Source organism: Schistocerca americana, chromosome 2, assembly GCF_021461395.2.
Source record: "Schistocerca americana isolate TAMUIC-IGC-003095 chromosome 2, iqSchAmer2.1, whole genome shotgun sequence".
NCBI classification, from domain to species: Eukaryota; Metazoa; Arthropoda; class Insecta; order Orthoptera; family Acrididae; genus Schistocerca; species Schistocerca americana.
This window is the reverse complement of record NC_060120.1, coordinates 796,316,037-796,335,144: the sequence shown is the minus strand read 5'-3', so window position 1 is coordinate 796,335,144 and position 19,108 is coordinate 796,316,037. Positions and strand designations below refer to the sequence as shown.

General features: G+C 41.8%; 1 protein-coding gene across 1 annotated transcript in view; it reads right to left on the bottom strand.

The window, feature by feature from the left end:
• LOC124594439 (limulus clotting factor C-like) overlaps window positions 1-19,108 on the bottom strand; it is a 109,768-nt gene that overhangs the window by 21,316 nt on the left and 69,344 nt on the right. The gene's annotated exons all lie outside the window — the stretch shown is intronic.

Below are 19,108 nucleotides of genomic sequence, written 5' to 3'. Positions count from 1 at the left end.
AGCTCGTCAAAATAAGTTGGTTTTCGTTCCATTACTGGTCTGCGTATAAATATCATACTCCTTTACAGCGAACTATCCCTCCTGAAAAGTGTGTGACATTGTAATACATACCACCTGAAACGACTGGACAAATTCAGTCTCTGGGTGTTTTTTTCCGTGTCTATAAAACGTCATTGCCTTCAGGGACAGCCAGTTTCATGCTGAGGTCCACGAGAGACTGTTTCGCGTTGGATTGCATGCCCTCACGTTCCATCAGTTCTCGTCACCCTGCTACACCAATATGCATTCTTTAAGAGTGGCTCCCAGCTGAAGTTGTGCATAGTTTGTAACTCCGAAGGAGTTAGCCTTCAATTTTGATGGTGCGAACCTCTGTGATCACTGTGGCGCGCCATTTTTCATTTTCTGGTCATGGTGCAAGTTAATGGTTTGTCTTCAACATTTTTTTAATGTCGACGATGTCAATTTTGTGAAGTGTAATACATGCATCCCCTAGAAGATTGATCTCTGCACCTCCCGCACATTCATTTTCGGTTGCCCTCCTGAACCATGTGGTGAGTCGTTATCAACCAATATTTTGAATATTTTCCTGTCATAATAGGCTATTAAAAATAACGTTCAGATAGTTCTTATTCTGTTTGATCATAACATTAAAATAGTATTTTTCGTCAATATTGTCACAAAATATCTTATTTTTTTGTAGTTAAAACTTAAAAATTATTAAGTATGAAGATTTTGCCACGTGATCGAAAACGCTGTGTTAATGGCTGAAGTTCTGGTGATGTCACAGACTAGGAGAAAGATGAAGCTTGCATGTGCTATAGCAGTGTTAGCCAAAGTTACGAGGTTTTTACGTACTTTTTCTGCAAACAGTCTAGCTATTTAGTGATGGGAAACAACATTTAACAATGGAAAGGAATTTTTTTAGGCGAAACACTACGAAAGTTGATGCATTTATGCTCTGTCCATTTAGAGCGGAGATATGTGCAACAACAGACATTTTCCCTGGTCGCTACAACATCATTAAACTAGCTCAAAACTAAGGAATTATAGAACTACTGCAAATGCGTTCGTATATTATAACTGGATTGGCTACTGTCAGTCATGGGCTACAACGCAAAGCAAATAAAATTAGTCTTTACAAACCATAGTGCTGATTTTCTTTATAGAAGACACTCAGCAAGGTATCGCCAACAATAGGTATTCCATGGCGCAACGGACAGCGCAGCAGACTGGCGACTATGTCAAATGTTCGTACCCTGGAAGGGACATATATTTTTAAAAGTTCTACGCGAAATACGAAAGTAGCATTAGTAAGAACTGACTGTAGCAGTTGTTTCTGTGGTGGGATGCATTAAAAGCTTCACATTAATCTTAGTTTGGGAAGTGGACTACAAAGGATACATGCATTTGCTTTGCGAACAAACAGTTCACTTTCTGGAAAGCATTGCTAGTAGTGAAGATGTCACCATACGCCCACACTACAAAAAGGTGTAGACGATGAGGTTTTGTATGCAGAGAGATATAAAACAATACAACATGTAAACTGATGTCAGTGTCTGAAGCATACTAACTTCATCGCTATATAAGATAACGAAACTTAAAAAGTTTAAACAATAAGGATCCTAGTTGGACAATACGAAGATTAAAAAAAACATTTCTAATAAAGTAAAAGGTATGTGGTCACATTAACTAGAAAATATTTTTTTGGAAATCGACGTGTTTGAACAACAATTGCTTATGTAAGTGCATGTAAACAGCAAGGAAAACAATAATATTCTGTTTGTGATCGGTGTGGTGAAGTTTTGTAATTGTGATTTGGTTCTCAAATGAGAGGACTGTCGAGAATAAATTATTCTTTTGGTTTGATTCGAATCAGTGATCTATGGACATCTTATAAATCACGACGCCTTATTTTTTAATACACATTCATACCCATACTAACATCAAATGTGAGATTAACTCTGTCTGTAACGTTTCACGACCAAACTGTTTATCTGGTTTTGATGACATTTGGAATGGAGGGGACTTGAGCGCTGAGGAATAACATAGGCTACTTTGTAAAGTGTGTAGAACAAGATATTTACTGATCTGAAGAACGTAACGCGAAATATGGAGTCATAATTACTCTTTGAAAAAGATATTTACTCTGACCTTTGAACTTCATCGCGTTTGTGAGAATGTTCTACATGATACGATTCAACGTAATGAATACAGTGCTTATACAGTCCTTAACGTGTTTAATCCATACTTCCATACTAATATTAGTCACCAGCCAGTCGCATTTTAGCCATTGAGCGTCACATATCTGTTATAGCTTCTGAGATGGTTGAAGAGTGTAAAATGTTGGAGGCTTTTAGCGGGGCTGCATTTGATGGCATGCGAGCACTCTCGTGGCTAACAGCAGAGGCGTGAGTGATGTTATTGCCTGCACAAATATTATAAAATTTGTGTTGCACCGAACTGCAAATTAATTTTCTTTTCTTTGTCAGTTTAACGCTATTTTATAATTTTAGAAACTCCACATTTTATTTTAGTGCCACCGCCATTACTCTTCACAATAAATCAGTTGATATGCGTCAACAACTCGTGGTCTTGTGATTCGATCGATATGCCACCGCCAATATTCATGCCTGACACAGAAACCCCACCTTTACGTACAGTCTTATTTCATTACAGTAATTTACATGGTGAAGGAATCCTCTTATCTCAAAGTTTTTTTTATACCAACAAACATTTTACTATCGTCTAGTAAAACCACATTACAGGAGTTTCCATCGACAGATTGCAGCAGATCCTGGGGAAAGGTTCAACAAAACTTCTTATCACATGTCAGTTCCACTTGGTTGGATGTAACCTGTGAGATAGTTTCACTAGAGTGAAGTTCCACATCACTGTAACGCCAAATCCTCTCAGCAGAAAGTGTCAGTTACAGAATACCCTCGCACATAGTTTCATTCGGTCAGATCAAAATACAATTAGCTTATTGACAAGGAAGAAAATGGCTTTAATTACAAAAACGAGCAGTTCCATCATCAATTTGAATGTCATTTTGCAACCTGACTGGGGAATGTTCCCAGGGACATGACACCATTCGTACGCTTGGTATGTGGTTCATTTCATTAACAACACGACAATCCTAGCTACTCTCGACGTATTAGACAATAAGTCTTATCTGCAACTGCAACAATGAATCGTGCGGCAAAGGTGTGGCAGAAAATACGTTGTGCTCAAAAATTTTAATCATCTCTCTCGGTTTGCATTGACAAAGCATAGAAGTTCTAATTCAGTGAGGTGTGAAGTAAATATTAGCATCCCTCTTTTTACATCAGTGAACTTAAACCAAACATACGCAAAAGTCCTTAGTAGCAAATTATAGCTTTATCTGCTTCGAGTTTTGTCAATAAAAAAATCTGTTAGCATCGCTAATTTGCAACTTACCAGATCATTTAGTAGAATCAAGAGACTTAGCCCTCTCAGAAGTTATGTTAGAGCCTCACATCAAGAACAACGAACTCGCGACGTGGGAAAACGACATGTGTTGATGTCAGGTTAATGAAGTGCAATAGTATCTCCATTTTCTACGTTGAAGCGACAGAACACGACTAGGCCCCTCGCAAGTCCTGCATTTCCAGTACAATTGGAGGCAGTAAGCGTCATTTGTGGTAAGATGGAGGAGGATAAGCGAAGGAAGAATTGATACGGAAAATCAGGGTTGATTTGGTAACAGACATATCTTCACATTCGATACTTAGCTCAGTTATCATTCGACTTGACGAGAAATACATATAACCCCTTATTTCATTTTCGTTTCCATCCCCCTCGTCCCCTGTATTTTTCTTCGTCTGCCCTTACCTCCATTTCTAATGCGCCACAGACTTATAGTATTTTAACAACAAAAAGAGGAAAATACAAAAAGCTGAGACTGCTACAGTACTGAATCGCCCAATTTAACCAGAAAGAGAGGCTTTGAAGAAATCCAAAAAAGTTAAATGAAAGTAATTATGAAAATTTTACGTCCAAATTATACTGAAGAAGTTACATACAGACTAATAGCAAATAAGGAAATTGATGTGCATAGAACATTTATTTGAATATTGAAAAACCTAAGCTAAGATTCATTAGGTATATTAAAAGAATCTAACCAACCAGATTAAATAGATATACCATGGAATTCTACGTAATTCACAGTAAAGCTAAAGCTGACACAATAAAATGGATCAGTTTAGCAGAGCTGATATCAAATGCAGACTAGCTACTGCAAGGAAAGCATTTTTTAAAGTGATGCTACAGGAAAATGCTGAAGATTACATTGGTAGATTGTGCAAGAGATGAGGAGTAACTACATAGAACTGGGAAGAAACATTTATGGCACAACTTGACTAAAAGAAGGACTCAGTTGATAGGACACATCCTGGGGCATCAAGGGCTCGTCAGTTTGGTAATCTAAGGAAGTGTAAGGGTAAAAATTGCAGAGGGAGACAAAGGGGTGAATGCAGTTAGTGTTGTGGATTGGCAAGAGAGCCAACCCACTATGAGAGGAAGCCGAAAGGCACGCGTTTAAGCTCACGCAGGCTGGCGTGAGGTCTGGAACAGGACAAGGTAATTAGCACTTAGAAAAAAGGAGGTAACTGGTAGAATACTTAACTTTAATCCATTAATGTTGAACGTAGCTCTTGTCTGTACATTATTTACAATATCAATAGTAACTGATAATGGCGCCTTGCTAGGTCGTAGCAAATGACGTAGCTGAAGGCTATGCTAACTATCGTCTCGGCAAATGAGAGCGTAATTTGTCAGTGAACCATCGCTAGCAAAGTCGGCTGTACAACTGGGGCGAGTGCTAGGAAGTCTCTCTAGACCTGCCGTGTGGCGGCGCTCGGTCTGCAATCTCTGATAGTGGCGACACGCGGGTCCGACGTATATAAACGGACCGCGGCCGATTTAAAAGCTACCACCTAGCAAGTGTGGTGTCTGGCGGTGACACCACAGTTAGTACGAGGACTGCCCAGAAAGTAATGCACCGCATTTTTTCTTCAACAATTCTTTTTTGAACATAATGAGAACTACACACAAGAAAGAATGGTATTTTATCCACACACCCTATTTTCCCAAGTAATCTCCTTCCCGTTCTGTGGCCTTCCTCCAGTGCGAAACAAGAGCGTGTGTGTCCTGTCGGCACCAATCCTTGTCCTGGTGGCGGAGCCAGTGCTTCACTGTGTGAATGTCCACCTCATCGTCCTCAAAATGTCTTCCACGAATGGCATCCTTCAATGGCGAATGGCAACACCAGCTTGCTGCAACATGTCAGGTGCGACAGCCGTGGATGGTCTCCCCGACCGCTGCAAATCGTGGAACTCTGCCGAACCGCCTTCTGATGACCTCACCCTCCATGCCCAGCGACCAACTATACTTCTGTCCCCAGCAGATGGTCCATAGACTTTGCACAAGCGTTTGTGAATATTCCCCACCGTTTCTTTCTCTGCAGTGAGAAATTCAATGACGGGACGTTGTTTGTAACGTACCTACAGACGCCATTTTGAAACAGTCCTGCAGCTATGCTATCTGTTGGAAGTGACAGAAACTCGGCGCGCTCACTCTGGAGACTTCAAATAATACACAAATAACGTTTCGCATTGGTAGCATTGTTTCCGGCTAAGAAAAAAAAATGCGGTGCATTACTTTCTGGGCAACGCTCGTAGGTTCAAATGGATGTTGGTTCCAGTAGTTATTTGGAGATGAAGAGGCTTTCATACGATAGAGTAACATGAAGAGATGCATCAAACCACTCTTCTAACTGAAGACCACAACAACAACAGATATAGATAGAGTCCATAATCATCACAGGTTTTCTGGCACACTGGCTGTCTGCGGTTGAATTAAAATATGCTTTTATTTTAAAGTTAATTTGATGCTTGCTGTTTTCCAAGATCCTGGCACCTCTTACAGTGGTCAACTATTGCTAGCATTTCTGCTGGCAATGTGTGCATCAATGTCTTAGCAACCTGGTGCATATTTTCCCACAGATACAGGTACAATTTTTTTGCCCTCTTTTCCTGCATCTCGTCGCTATCTCAGGAAATTTTTCACAGGTATACTATGTTTGGTGATATCTCAAGTAGGTGGAACTCTTTGTGTAGGAACATTTGTAAATAAAGATTTTATTCAAAACTCAGCAATAAATCTGCATTGCCTCAAAATGTGCGGAATCCTTCACAAACGAGTCGGTCTGTCCAATTAAGTGTCACAATTTCTTATACGAATGTTGCACCCACAGATAAGTCGGCGAGTTGATTCCCTTTAAAGTGAGATGCAGCGAACATTTTGCCTTGTGGGTAGTGGGTAGGCCTTAAATTTTCTGTAGCAGAGATATCTGTGGAATGAGGTTTCGGATATTATCATTTATATAGCAACTGTGAGTTTCTTAACAGTCCTTCGAAGCAGGGTCGGCCTTCAGCTTGCAGAACACAGTATCTGCCAATAGTTCAGATATTTTGTCACTAAGTGGCATTTCCCATGACGGCGAGAGCTTTTACCATATTTACAGCTCTAGTTCCCTGCTTTTCATTAAGTTGTGGTGATATTTGGTTTGGTTGGGCGAGAGCGACGTAAGACACATGTAACTTCTTGTTTTACTTCCCCAGCTATTACTCTGGAGAAAAGAGTTAACGAGGATACCACTGGACAGACGATTTCTTCTGTTGGAATCTTGGAGGGTGAAATGGTGAAATTCAGACTTCACCTTACTACTGCGACTGTTTGACCGATGGGTTTCTCAGCAAGAGGGCAGAAACGTAGTATTCAAAGAAACTAGAAGTAATGGTCCAATAAGAAAACCCAACGAGATTTAACTTCATCAATACACAAGAAATGTTTCAGTAATCTATGCTCACATATCTCGTAGATATAACGTCCTTTCATCTGTAACTCCCCTTAGCCTCAAAGAGAAATCACATAGCCGATTCTTCAACGACATTGCACTGTGAGTTGGTCTGATGTATCTGAACGAAGGTGAAATTAAAATCAAAAGTGTTAACATTGACCGTGCTGTCAAACGTAGAGGAGAGAACAAATAGTTGGAAAGGATACATAATAGGACTCTGCGAGGAGTCGCAACTGTCTGCTGACGTGATAGAAGAAATGGAAGTCCATTTGGTAGACACATGAGGTCCGGTCAGAGTCTGACAGTGATTTGGATGAGTTGCGATCAAATAAGTAGAAGGCATAGATAATATCTATTCACGATTTCTAATGTCACTGGGGGAAACGGCAACCAAACGACAAAAAATGGCTCTGAGCACTATGGGACTCAACTGCTGAGGTCATTAGTCCCCTAGAACTTAGAACTAGTTAAACCTAACTAACCTAAGGACATCACAAACATCCATGCCCGAGGCAGGATTCGAACCTGCGACCGTTGCGGTCTTGCGGTTCCAGACTGCAGCGCCTTTAACCGCACGGCCACTTCGGCCGGCAACCAAACGACAATACAAGTTGCTGAGTAGAAGCTAAAAGATAGTAGACACATCATCAGACTTTCGGAAAATGTCATCCACAATATTCCAAATACACCAAGGGCAGTTAAGTTCAAGAACTATCGCCATGCATCCACGTTGCTGACAATAATAGTACACAGAAGAAGGGAAAAAATTGAGGATCGATTAGTTGCCACTTAGACTGGTTGTAGGAAAGGTAAATGCGTAAAAGAAGCAGGTCTGACGTTGCGCGTGCGTGTGGCCCGCTGCTCATGTGTGTGTGTGTGTGACAGAGAGAGAGGGAGAGAGAGATATCTCTCTCCCTCCACATCCGCCTACACACACACACACACACACACACACACACACACACACAGGCGCGCGCATGCTTGCGTGAATTACGTATATTAAAAGAAAAGATGTGTTACACATTTTCACAGGTTGGTAATGCTAACAACATACCCGAAAACAAACGAACAGACATAAACACTGTAGTACTGTGCTGAGTGAGAACACACATAACATCAGTTCGAATTCCAGAAGTGAAATGCAAACGCAGCGTAAGAAAATGTGCAGAAAGGCAAACACTGCCAAGTGTATGGTTCAAATGGCTCTGCGCACTATGGGACTTAACATCTGAGGTCATCAGTCCCCTAGAACTTAAAACTACTTAAACCTAACTAACCTAAGAAACATCACACACATCCATGCCCAAAGCAGGATTCGAACCTGCGAACGTAGCGGTCGCTCGGTTCCAGACTGAAGCGCCTAGAACCGCTCGGCCACACCGGCCGGCGCCAACTGTATGTTAAGCTTCTGCTAAGAAAGCAGGAAGAAGCAGTAGCTTGGAGAATATTTCAAGAAGAAACAGAAACTACGGAAGTAAATTGCACACCAACTTGATAAACAAAAAATTTAAAACATCTAAATATGTGGAAACAGTTGCATCCACTTTGCAGAATGACATCAGGAGATGCTTTATAAATAAAAGCAAAAAGCGCCTGGTGTAAACATTTCCTTTAATTAAATTGCAGTAAGCTTAAGATGGAGAAACGAGTAATAACCGATTTTAATAAAGTGGTCAGAGAGTGACTGCGAAATGCTTGCCTCGGTATCTAGTTGCGCTGGGTAATTGGAGGTGATGGGTCTTTCTTTCTGTTGACTAAATAAAATTTTGTGATTTGTTTGTGTTGCTGCTGTGGGGGCAGATACAAGCTGCTTGATCGAGCGAGGTGGCGCAGTGGTTAGCACACTGGACTCGGATTCAGAAGGACGACGGTTCAATCCCGCGTCCGGCCATCCTGATTTAGGTTTTCCGTGATTTCCCTAAGTCGCTCCAGGAAAATTCCGGGATGGTTCCTTTGAAAGGGTGCGGCCGACTTCCTTCCCCGTCCTTCCCTAATCCGATGAGACCGATGACCTCGCTGTTTGGTCTCTTCCCCCAAACAATCCAATCCAATCCAAGCTGCTTGAGAAGTTACCGCATTGCCGCCTTAAGGAGAGGCATCGGCGAAATTTCAGTGCGGTCGTAAAAAGATCACAGGGGGTTGAAAATTTGTTTCATAATATATCTTGGTATGCTGAATTAAGTGGGTAAATCCAAGTTGCTACACAAATATTTTTTCATACTTCTGGATTTTTGAGTTTTGAAACAAACATTCTTTTTTCAAACCCATGCGTTGAGCCGTTGGTTATCACTGAATGTATTCACAAAAAATTTTGAGCCAAAAATGTTTAAAATTTACGGAGGAGTAGCATGTTTCCGTTTCGGACATTTTGATATTTTTCTAAGAAATTGAAATATTGTGGCCTTTTTAACACTATATACAAACAGAAAATGTAGATAAATTATAAAAATTTTGTTTTTATAATGACAAGAATTGAGCGTAAAATAGAATTACTACGACATTATACAATGTCTGGCCCAGTACGAAGTAAAAATAAAAGAATACTCGATACGTTTGGTGGAAAGTGTCATGGATAGCTGAAGGACTCTACGATAAAAAAACATGCTGAGTATTACAAAAAAGCAATATATAGATATAAAGGTGATATAAAGGTGCATATAAACATACTTTTCGATATGATTGACATTTTACAGCTGTAAGAGTGTCAACTAATTTATTATTTACAGAATGTGAAAGATGCAACATTTGCGTCAATGTATCATTGTGCTTCTACTGACAAAACTCCTCAGCATTGTCACTGCTCAAAAGGAGAGTCATCATGGTGTTTTTACCAATCAGCATTCACAAAAGAAACTGAGTCTGGATCTCATATTTCTAATATAAAAACACCAATAAATTAACATTGGTTAGATGAAAAACTGCCTCTTTATACTCGCTTAACTGATAATTCTATACTAATATGATGTGCTTGGTGTCTAACTCAAAATGTTAATGAGATGCACGGAATAGGTGTCCCAAAGAGACCCATGTTTCTGCAATGAGAGTAAAAGTAGCCGCTTGTATCAGTGTTTGTGAATATAATGTTGGCTCTCACAGAGTTATTTTAGAAATAATCACAAAATTAGGGCTCAAATAGACTAATCAAACAGCACAAGCATCAGCAAAAAGGGAAAAGGAGCATTGCAGCAAGTTGAAGTGAAATATTCGAAAAAATTCGTCCAAAAATTGATTTGCCAAGCATCAAAGAGAAGAAGCTATACTACTGGCCATTAAAATTGCTACACCACGAAGACGACGTGCTACAGACGCGAAATTTAACCGACAGGAAGAAGATGCTGTGATATACAAATGATTAGCTTTTCAGAGCATTCACAAAAGGTTGGCGCCGGTGGCGACACGTACAACGTGCTGACATGAGGAAAGTTTCCAAACGATTTCTCATACACAAACAGCAGTTGACCGGCGTTGCTTGGTGAAACGTTGTTGTGATGCTTCGTGTCAGGAGGCGAAATGCGTACCATCACGTTTCCGACTTTGATAAAGGTCGGATTGTAGCCTATCGCGATTGCGGTTTATCATACCGCGGCATTGCTGCTCGCGTTGGTCGAGATCCAATAACTGTTAGCAGAATATGGAATCGGTGGGTTCAGGAGGGTAATACGGAACGCCGTGCTGGATTGCAACGGCCTCGTATCACTAGCAGTCGAGATGACAGGCATCTTATCCGCATGGCTGTAACGGATCGTGCAGCCACTTCTCGGTCCCTGAGTCAAAAAGATGGGGACGTTTGCAAGACAACAACCATCTGCACGAACAGTTCGACGACGTTTGCAGCAGCATGGACTATCAGCTCGGAGACCATGGCTGCGGTTACCCTTGACGCTGCATCACAGATAGGAGCGCCTGGGATGGTGTACTCAACGACGAACCTGGGTGCACGAATGGCAAAACGTCATTATTCCGGATGAATCCAGGTTCTGTTTACAGAATCATGATGGTCGCATCCGTTTTTGGCTACATCGCGGTGAACGCACATTGGAAGCGTGTATTCGTCATCGCCATACTGGCGTATCACCCGACGTGATGATATGGGGTGCCACTGGTTACATGTCTCGGTCACCTCTTGTTCGCATTGACGGCACTTTGAACAGTGGACGTTACATTTCAGATGTGTTACGACCCATGGCTCTACCCTTCTTTCGATCTCTGCGAAACCCTACATCTCAGCAGGCTAATGCACGACCGCATGTTGCAGGTCCTGTGCGGGCCTTTCTGGATACAGAAAATGTACGACTGCTGCCCTGGCCAGCACATTCTCCAGATCTCTCACCGATTGGAAACGTCTGGTCAATGGTGGCCGAGCCATTGGCTCGTCACGGTACGCCAGTCACTATTCTTTATGAACTGAGGTTTCGTGTTGAAGTTGCATGGGCAGCTGTACCTGTACACGCCATTCAAGCTCTGTTTGACTCAATGCCCAGGCGTATCAAGGCCGTTATTACGCCCAGAGGTGGTTGTTCTGGGTACTGATTTCTCAGGATCTACGCACCCAAACTGCGTGAAAATGTAATCACATGACAGTTCTAGTATAATATATTTGTCCAATGAATACCCGTTTATCATCTGAATGTCTTCTTTGTGTAGTAATTTTAATGGCCAGAAGTATATATTCGAACATGATGTTGTAACCTATGATACCGGATTGTTTTGATGTTATTGGATATTACTCACATATATACGATGCTGATGTGATGTATAAACTGAAAATAAAGAAAGATAACAATTTTCAAACGTATAGAGTCGTCTTTTATTTATTTGTCCCTCATACTGGGCGAAACACTGTATAATGTCGTAGTAATTCTATTTTGCGATAAAATCTTTTCATGTATTATAGAAACCAAATTTTTATAAATTCTCTACAACTTTCGTTTTATACAGTGTTAAAAATGTCACAATACTTCAATTTCTTAGAAAAAATCGAAATGGCAGAAACGAAAAAATGCTACTCCTCCGTCAATTTTAAACATTTTTGGCTCAAACTGTTTTTGTGAATACAATCTGTGATAACCAACAACTCTACGTATGGGTTTGAAGAAATGATAGTTTCAAAACTCAAAAATCCAAAAGTATGAAAAAAAGTTTGTTGGCAAATCGGATTTACCACTTAATTCAGTACGCCAAGATGTGTTATGAAACAAATTTCCAGCTCCTTGCGATTTTTTTCTGATCGTGTTGAAATTTCACTGATACCTCTCCTTAATGGGCAACGGCTCTGGGGAGACGAAAGCACCCTGCTGCAGGAACAACGATGCCAAGGACCGGTTGGGGCGGGGTGGCGGGGGGGGAGGGGGGTCGGTCACAGAGGTGGATTGTGGCAGGCCCGTGCTGCCAGACAGTCGCCCAGCGACGGCCAGAGTCCCGCCTTTAACACACTACTGTTTGTTCTCTAGCAGTAGGGCCTTTCTTATAGCTTTCAGGCTTTAATGCAGACGTGTTGGCGGCCTGGAAATTGTTCCTGTCAGGCGAGAAACTTTTTCAGAATCTGTAGGTGTTTTTCGGGCCAGCTTTCAGAAGAATCAAACGGTGACGTCCCTGGGTTGTCAGTAATTTTTGGCAGCAAGCCACTCTATTGTTGGAGTGATTTTGGCCCGTCGCATGGAGGAATATTGTGCGCTGATATTTGATTGCGCCATATGCATGGTGAAATCTTGTCGTGTGTAATGGGTAGCGAGAATTTTCAGATGTTGTCCACATGGAGCATTTTTAGGAGGATGAGGTTTTCGGAGGTATTTAGAGAGAGTGGGTCTGGCACCGGCGCAGAGTGAAGATTGAAGTAGTCCCGCAAGGGTAGCAATCGGTGCGGAGTCCGACGTTCAAATCTGTGATAGACGCACTGGTCGTGGACTCGCAGACTTTCAGCACCGGCCCCAGGATTTATGTACAATGGGCAGCTGCCTGTGGTGAGTATCTTTGCAGCTCCAGCACGTTAGGAATTTTCGAAGGTTCTTTACACCCTCCGTGACGTTCTTTCGACGTACAGCAGGAATTATTCAATTAATGTGGGTAGCACACTCTTACAGTTTGGTGGTTCACAATCGCTGTCGCTTAAGATACAATCAGCCAGATAGCGGTAATGTTAATACTGAAAGGCGGAGGCGGTGTGTAGTGAATTCCAGCAATTCCATCGAACTTGCCAACTGAGCATCAGTACTGATGTGATTGTGATTTATAGGTGTTTTAATAGCATTTCTGCTATTAAAAATTGAGGTTGAATACCATATTTCATAAACACTGCTTTGCAATAAATACATCGTCATAACGAATAACCTCTCTCACTTTAGAAGAAATTACAATGACTGAAACAAAAATCGCAACACTGAGAAGGAGTTGTGTGACATAAACGAAAGTTGGAAGGAGTCTTTCTACATCTGAAAGACGGCGTCTATTCGAATTTTGCGCCGGTCGCATGAGAATGGCGCTGGTAGCGCCACTACGGGGATGCAAATTAGGTTTGCTGTAAATATACGATGTAACGGTAGTGAGCGTTAGCTTCCTTTGAGACTGGAAATGGTGAGCTGGTGTTAGTCATGAATGTCTTAGGGCACCAAGGGCGCCATTATTAACACCCCAGTGAGTTTCAACAAGGTTATGTAATAGGGCTACAAGAAGCTGGATGTTCCTTCTGCGGTATTGCAGACAGACTTGGCAGGAATGTAACCACTGTACATGATCGCTGCCGGCTGTGGTAACGAGAGTGTACGGTCGTAACATGACTGGATTCTGCACGGCCATGTGGCACTACCGAGAGGGAACACAATCATGGTCGGCATACAGCTCTGGCGCATCGTACAGCATCTGCAGCAGCAATTTGAGCAGCAGTTGGAACCACAGTGACACAACACACTGTGACAAATCGGTTACTTCAAGGACTGCTCCGAGCCAAATGGCCTGTAGCGTGCATTCCATTGACCACAAACCACCGCCATTTGCGATTTCCGTAGTGTTAAGTAAGAGCTCAGTGAAGGGCACAGTTGAGTTCTGTTGCGTTTTATGGTGAAAGTTGGATCTGCCTCCGTCCAGTAATGGCTGTGTGTTTGTCGTAAGGAGGCCAGTTGAGGACGTGCAACCACCTTGTCTGCATGATACACACTCCGGACCGACACCTGGACTTACAGTCTGGGATGAAACATCGTACGACAGTAGGAGCACTCTCCTGATTATCTCACGCAAACTTACTGCAGATTTGAACGTCAGTCTGCTGATTCGACATGTTGTACTGGCTTTCATGAGCAGCATTCCAGGGAGTGTTTTCCAACAGGATAACGCTCGCCCACATACCACTGCTGTAACCCAACGTGCTCTGCAGAGTGTCGACATGTTGTCTTGGTCTGTTCGATCACCAGATCTGTCTCCAATAGAGGACGTGTGGAACATCATCAGACGACAACTCCAGCGTCATCTGAACCAGCATTAACCATCCTTGTATTGACTAACCAAGTGCAACATGCATGGAACTCCATACCACAAACTCACATCTGGCACCTATAAAACACAATGCATTGTAAGCTTGCATTCAACATTCTGGCGGTTACACCAGTTATTAAAGTATCAGCATTTCACACTTTCAATGGGTTATCTTGCACTTACATTAATCTGTGATCTTTCAATATTAATCGGTTACATATGTTACCTAGACAAATCTATTCCCGTAATTTCATTACTCTACGTTAATTATTTGTTGTTGTGTTTTTTTTTTCATCAGTGTATATCTTGTCCACTTGACAGTTTAAGTCGTTTTCTTGATTTTTGTCGTTTATTGTTTTGTTACGAATTTTCCAACTTAGGCCACACTACTGGGGCCACATGTTATTGATATACGTTTAGGCAGATCCCTGTGCACAGATTACAGTAGTGTATATTAAGGATGGTTCTGTGCCAGGGGGATGGTTCCTTTGAAAGGGCACGGTCGGTTTTCTTCCGTAATCCGATGGGACCGATGACCTCGCTGTTTTGTCCCCTCCCCCAAATCAAAAACCAACTGTGTGCTGTCAACCAGATGCAGAAATTAATCACAAGTAATTCTCACATTAACATATCTTCATGGCAATTCCTATTCTAAGGACACTGGTACAGGAGAGTATGGTGGGCTCTATGGGATATGCAGAGGACTGATGACTTAAAAAGATACATAGTTGTCAGTTTGGTCGTCTACATGGCTTTACAGTGATGGGGAAACAGCGTGTTTCACACGCATGGAGTGACTATGAGACAGACTTTATTCAAATCGCCGTTTATTGTACTTTGGGGATTTCAATACAAAATAAATCAGAAGACTTCCTCCATACTGTGTAAAATTATTTTAATCTTTCGGAATCTGTACTCAAATATTCAAGTATCTGAAGAGTTACATGCTAGTATGGCTGATTTAAGCTTCTGTTGTCTAGAGCCAGAACATCTTTATAGTCGAAGGGTGAGATAGGGAAACATTATCACCTCCTGCATTAGTACCACTAGCTTCACATGGTAAGTGTCTCACGTTACTGACTTGTATATTGCACGTCACGCATCAATCAAAATACTTACACTTCACGTATGGAAAACGACTTCTTTAACTGTGCATTTTGTCAAAACCATACTCAATGTCTATGAAGGGAAGAAACATTTGGTTTGAAAAGCAGATCGGCTATTCTCTTCACTTCGACCATATCACATGTTGCACCACAGTGCCATAAAAATGATGTAATAACGTGTGTCTTCGTTACAAACAGCGAGTGAAATATTAATCATTCTACAATGCATCATCTCAGTATGCTAAGAAATCACTGACGTGAATAATACTAAAAGTTGCGAAAAATATTAACAGTTTTTAAACAAAACGGGATATCTGTAACACGTCGAAAAGAGCAGCCCATCTTGTGTCACAACTGCACCTCATAAACATCTGTAAAATTAGCAGGCAAATATTAATAGTGGAACAAGGAGGGCCACCAGTGAAATTTGTTAGTGTAGGTTTTGTACATTCAGGGGCAAGCACAAATCAAGGGGCAAACCTTTTGTTGTATTTTGATTCACAGGTCCTTAAACTATCAGTCTGCTAAGACGACTGCCGGCCGCGGTGGTCTTGCGGTTCTAGGCGCTGCGGTCCGGAACCGCGGGACTGCTACGGTCGCAGGTTCGAATCCTGCCTCGGGCATGGATGTGTGTGATGTCCTTAGGTTAGTTAGGTTTAAGTAGTTCTAAGTTATAGGGGACTGATGACCTAAGATGTTAAGTCTCATAGTGCTCAGAGCCATTTGAACCACTTTTTGCTAAGACGACTATGACCCCCTGGGGATAATCCATCCTTTTGATTGACATGTCCTTTACCTATTGTTCAATTATGTGGTCTTCCAAGATACCCCCAACTCCCCTCCTCCCCATACCCCTCCCCCTCCCCCATCTCTTTGGCAACTCCCATCACTGATACAAGCACCCTTAATATCAATTTGATCGACTAATAAATTAAATATATCAATTAATTAACCCACTTCCTCTAGGAAACCTCCCAGCCCCCCACTCCCACCAGGAAATTGGAGGGAAAAAGACTCATTTGGTCGGCCATTTCGTAGGAAATCGATTGCAGTGTATGAAATATTGTTTAAACAATTTGGAAAATATGTGGAATATTGTTTATTTAAATAATTTATGGGTTACAAGGCAGTGTTTGGAATATAGTTTATTTACATAGTTAAAGAATTTGTCAGAAAATTGACTAAAGAGTATGGAATACTGTTCATTGAGACAATTTGTGGGTGACAAAGCAATATGGAATATTTAGACAATTTCAGCGCTTTTTTATTCTGATTGCGCATGGAAACACTGAGTGGACTTCGTTTATATTAGCTGCCAGAGTCAGGGATGTTAAGGCTCTTATATTTACTTTCCTCACCTTTAGAAGCACACTGGTGTCGAAGTACAGACAGGAAAATCAGAACAATTATATATCTAAAAGTTCATGACACATTTCGGAACCCACCGCCACTTTCTGCAGATTTACAAATTACGAGAATTCCAGCAGCAAAGATACATACATACTGCACTGACTGTTACACCCTGAAAAAGAGGTCTACAGATCGCAAATTGAATGAAGTGTGGTATAGTGGCCACTGTTCGAGGTCTTTCTGCGAGTGTCTATCGTCAGGGTACCACCACGACGGTCTTAACTGCCCAATGTCCAATTTTACAGATCAAATTACTAAAAACCACCGACCACGGACCACATATCAGCCACCTTTGATATCACACCCCTCCCCTACCCCTCAAACACAGCATCAAGTGATGGCATTCTGTTTGATCAGAAAATTTCAAACACACTTCCTGTCTCTGTCTTTCTCAATAGGTGACTCCCTGTTTGTCTGCGTGAACCAACGACACAGAACATGCACATGGAGATTTTCATCTCTCCTCAGAACACAGTGTTCCTATTGGCTAATACTGGAAGCAAAGGGAGAGTGGAATAAGCTATTTGCACTAACCTATCAAATTAATTGCTTAGCAATTTACAGGAATCAAACAGATCGCTTACAACACTCACCTGCACCTTACGATGGTCCTTCTTCGTAATAAAAGTATATTTTCAACGTTTGACTAAGACACACAAACATTATGCAAATCAAGTAATGAAATTTTCACCACAAATATATCATGGTGCTAAATATATCCGAGGTCTTGTAGGCACCAACGTTTGTGATCACAAACAGCCTCCTCCATCACAATGTTTCCACTAAACGTACCTGGTGAAAAAAATCCTATCGAGCACACCAAGTAGCGATCGCGAGGTGCGCCAGTCTGCTGACTACAGAGCAGCCCTTCTGCACTGGCCGGGAGAGAGACCCTTACCCACAGTTAAACCATGATCCAATCTGTAGTAGTAGTAGTAGTTGTTGTTGTTGTTGTTGTTGTTGTCGCTGCATCCATATTTAAAGCAACAAACCACTATTTCCCCGTCCTGTGTCTAATTCATGATATGTTTATACAAACAGTTGTCTGTACAATAGTTTCCTGCATGGAAGATGACATTTCGGTCAACGTGTCAACGGTGACATCAGGGCACCTATCAAACGGGATAGTGTGTGCCGGGTAGGCCCAGATCCACAGTCACTGTGTACACAGCCACATACGGTGCAGTATGGCACAGACAAGACGCCTACAAGGCTCTCTGCGACGAAGGGCCATGGAAAGAATGGAAGCAGGATAGTCGGAAACTGACGTGGTCCAATGGCTTAATGTGAATCGTTCTGTTGTTTTTCGGATGTGGCGACAGCTTACAGAGATCGAAACTATATCCTGAAGACCAGGCCAGGGCCGATCGCATGTAACATCAGAATGAGAGGACCGTTATTTGGCTGTACCGCCTTAGTACTGTACGACAACTAGCATCTGACGTTGCAGCAATAACTGGACGTGTTGTATAGAAAGAAGCGGTGTATAGAAGGCCTTGGCAGAGTAGCCTTTATTGTCAGGGATACACTGTATGTGTACCTCTGACGCATCTTCAAAGAAGGGAACATCTAGAGTGGAGCCATCAACATGCCACCTGGATGGTCGAACATTGAGCCAATGTTCTTTACTTAGATGAGTCTCGATTTGGCCGGGACAGTGATTCTCGATGAATTCGCATCTGGAGAGAGCGTGAAACACTATTTTGGGACCCAAACTTTGTGGAAAGAGACATATCGAGGAGGACTCGTAACAGTGTGGGCAGGGATTTTATGACCACTCAAACATCTCTTCTTGGAATTATATGGTTAAATTCTTAGAAAACCACTCAATCTAACAATAGGTAAAGGATCTGTCAGTAAAAAGGATGGATTATCCCCAGGGGGCCATAATCCTCTTAGCAGAACAATAGGTTAAAGACCTGTCGATTAAAAGAGAACAATAGGTTTGCCTCTGAATTTATCCTTGCCCCTGAATGTAGGCAACTTACACTAACAAATTGCACTGGTGCCCCCCTTACATAGTCTCAAGTCGGATGAAAGTCAGAGAAAAAGAAATGTCGTAAAAAATTATGTTACATGTGACTGCAGAAAACAACAATAGACATTAAAGGTACAAAGCTGCCATTGTCAAGTGATCACTATGGCGTTTCCCGAATTGGTCTAGCTGACTTGTGGTGGTGGCAAGGAACAACACATTCTCTTTACTAATTTAGACACAGGACTTACTCAAGGAAAGAAATTCTTTCTA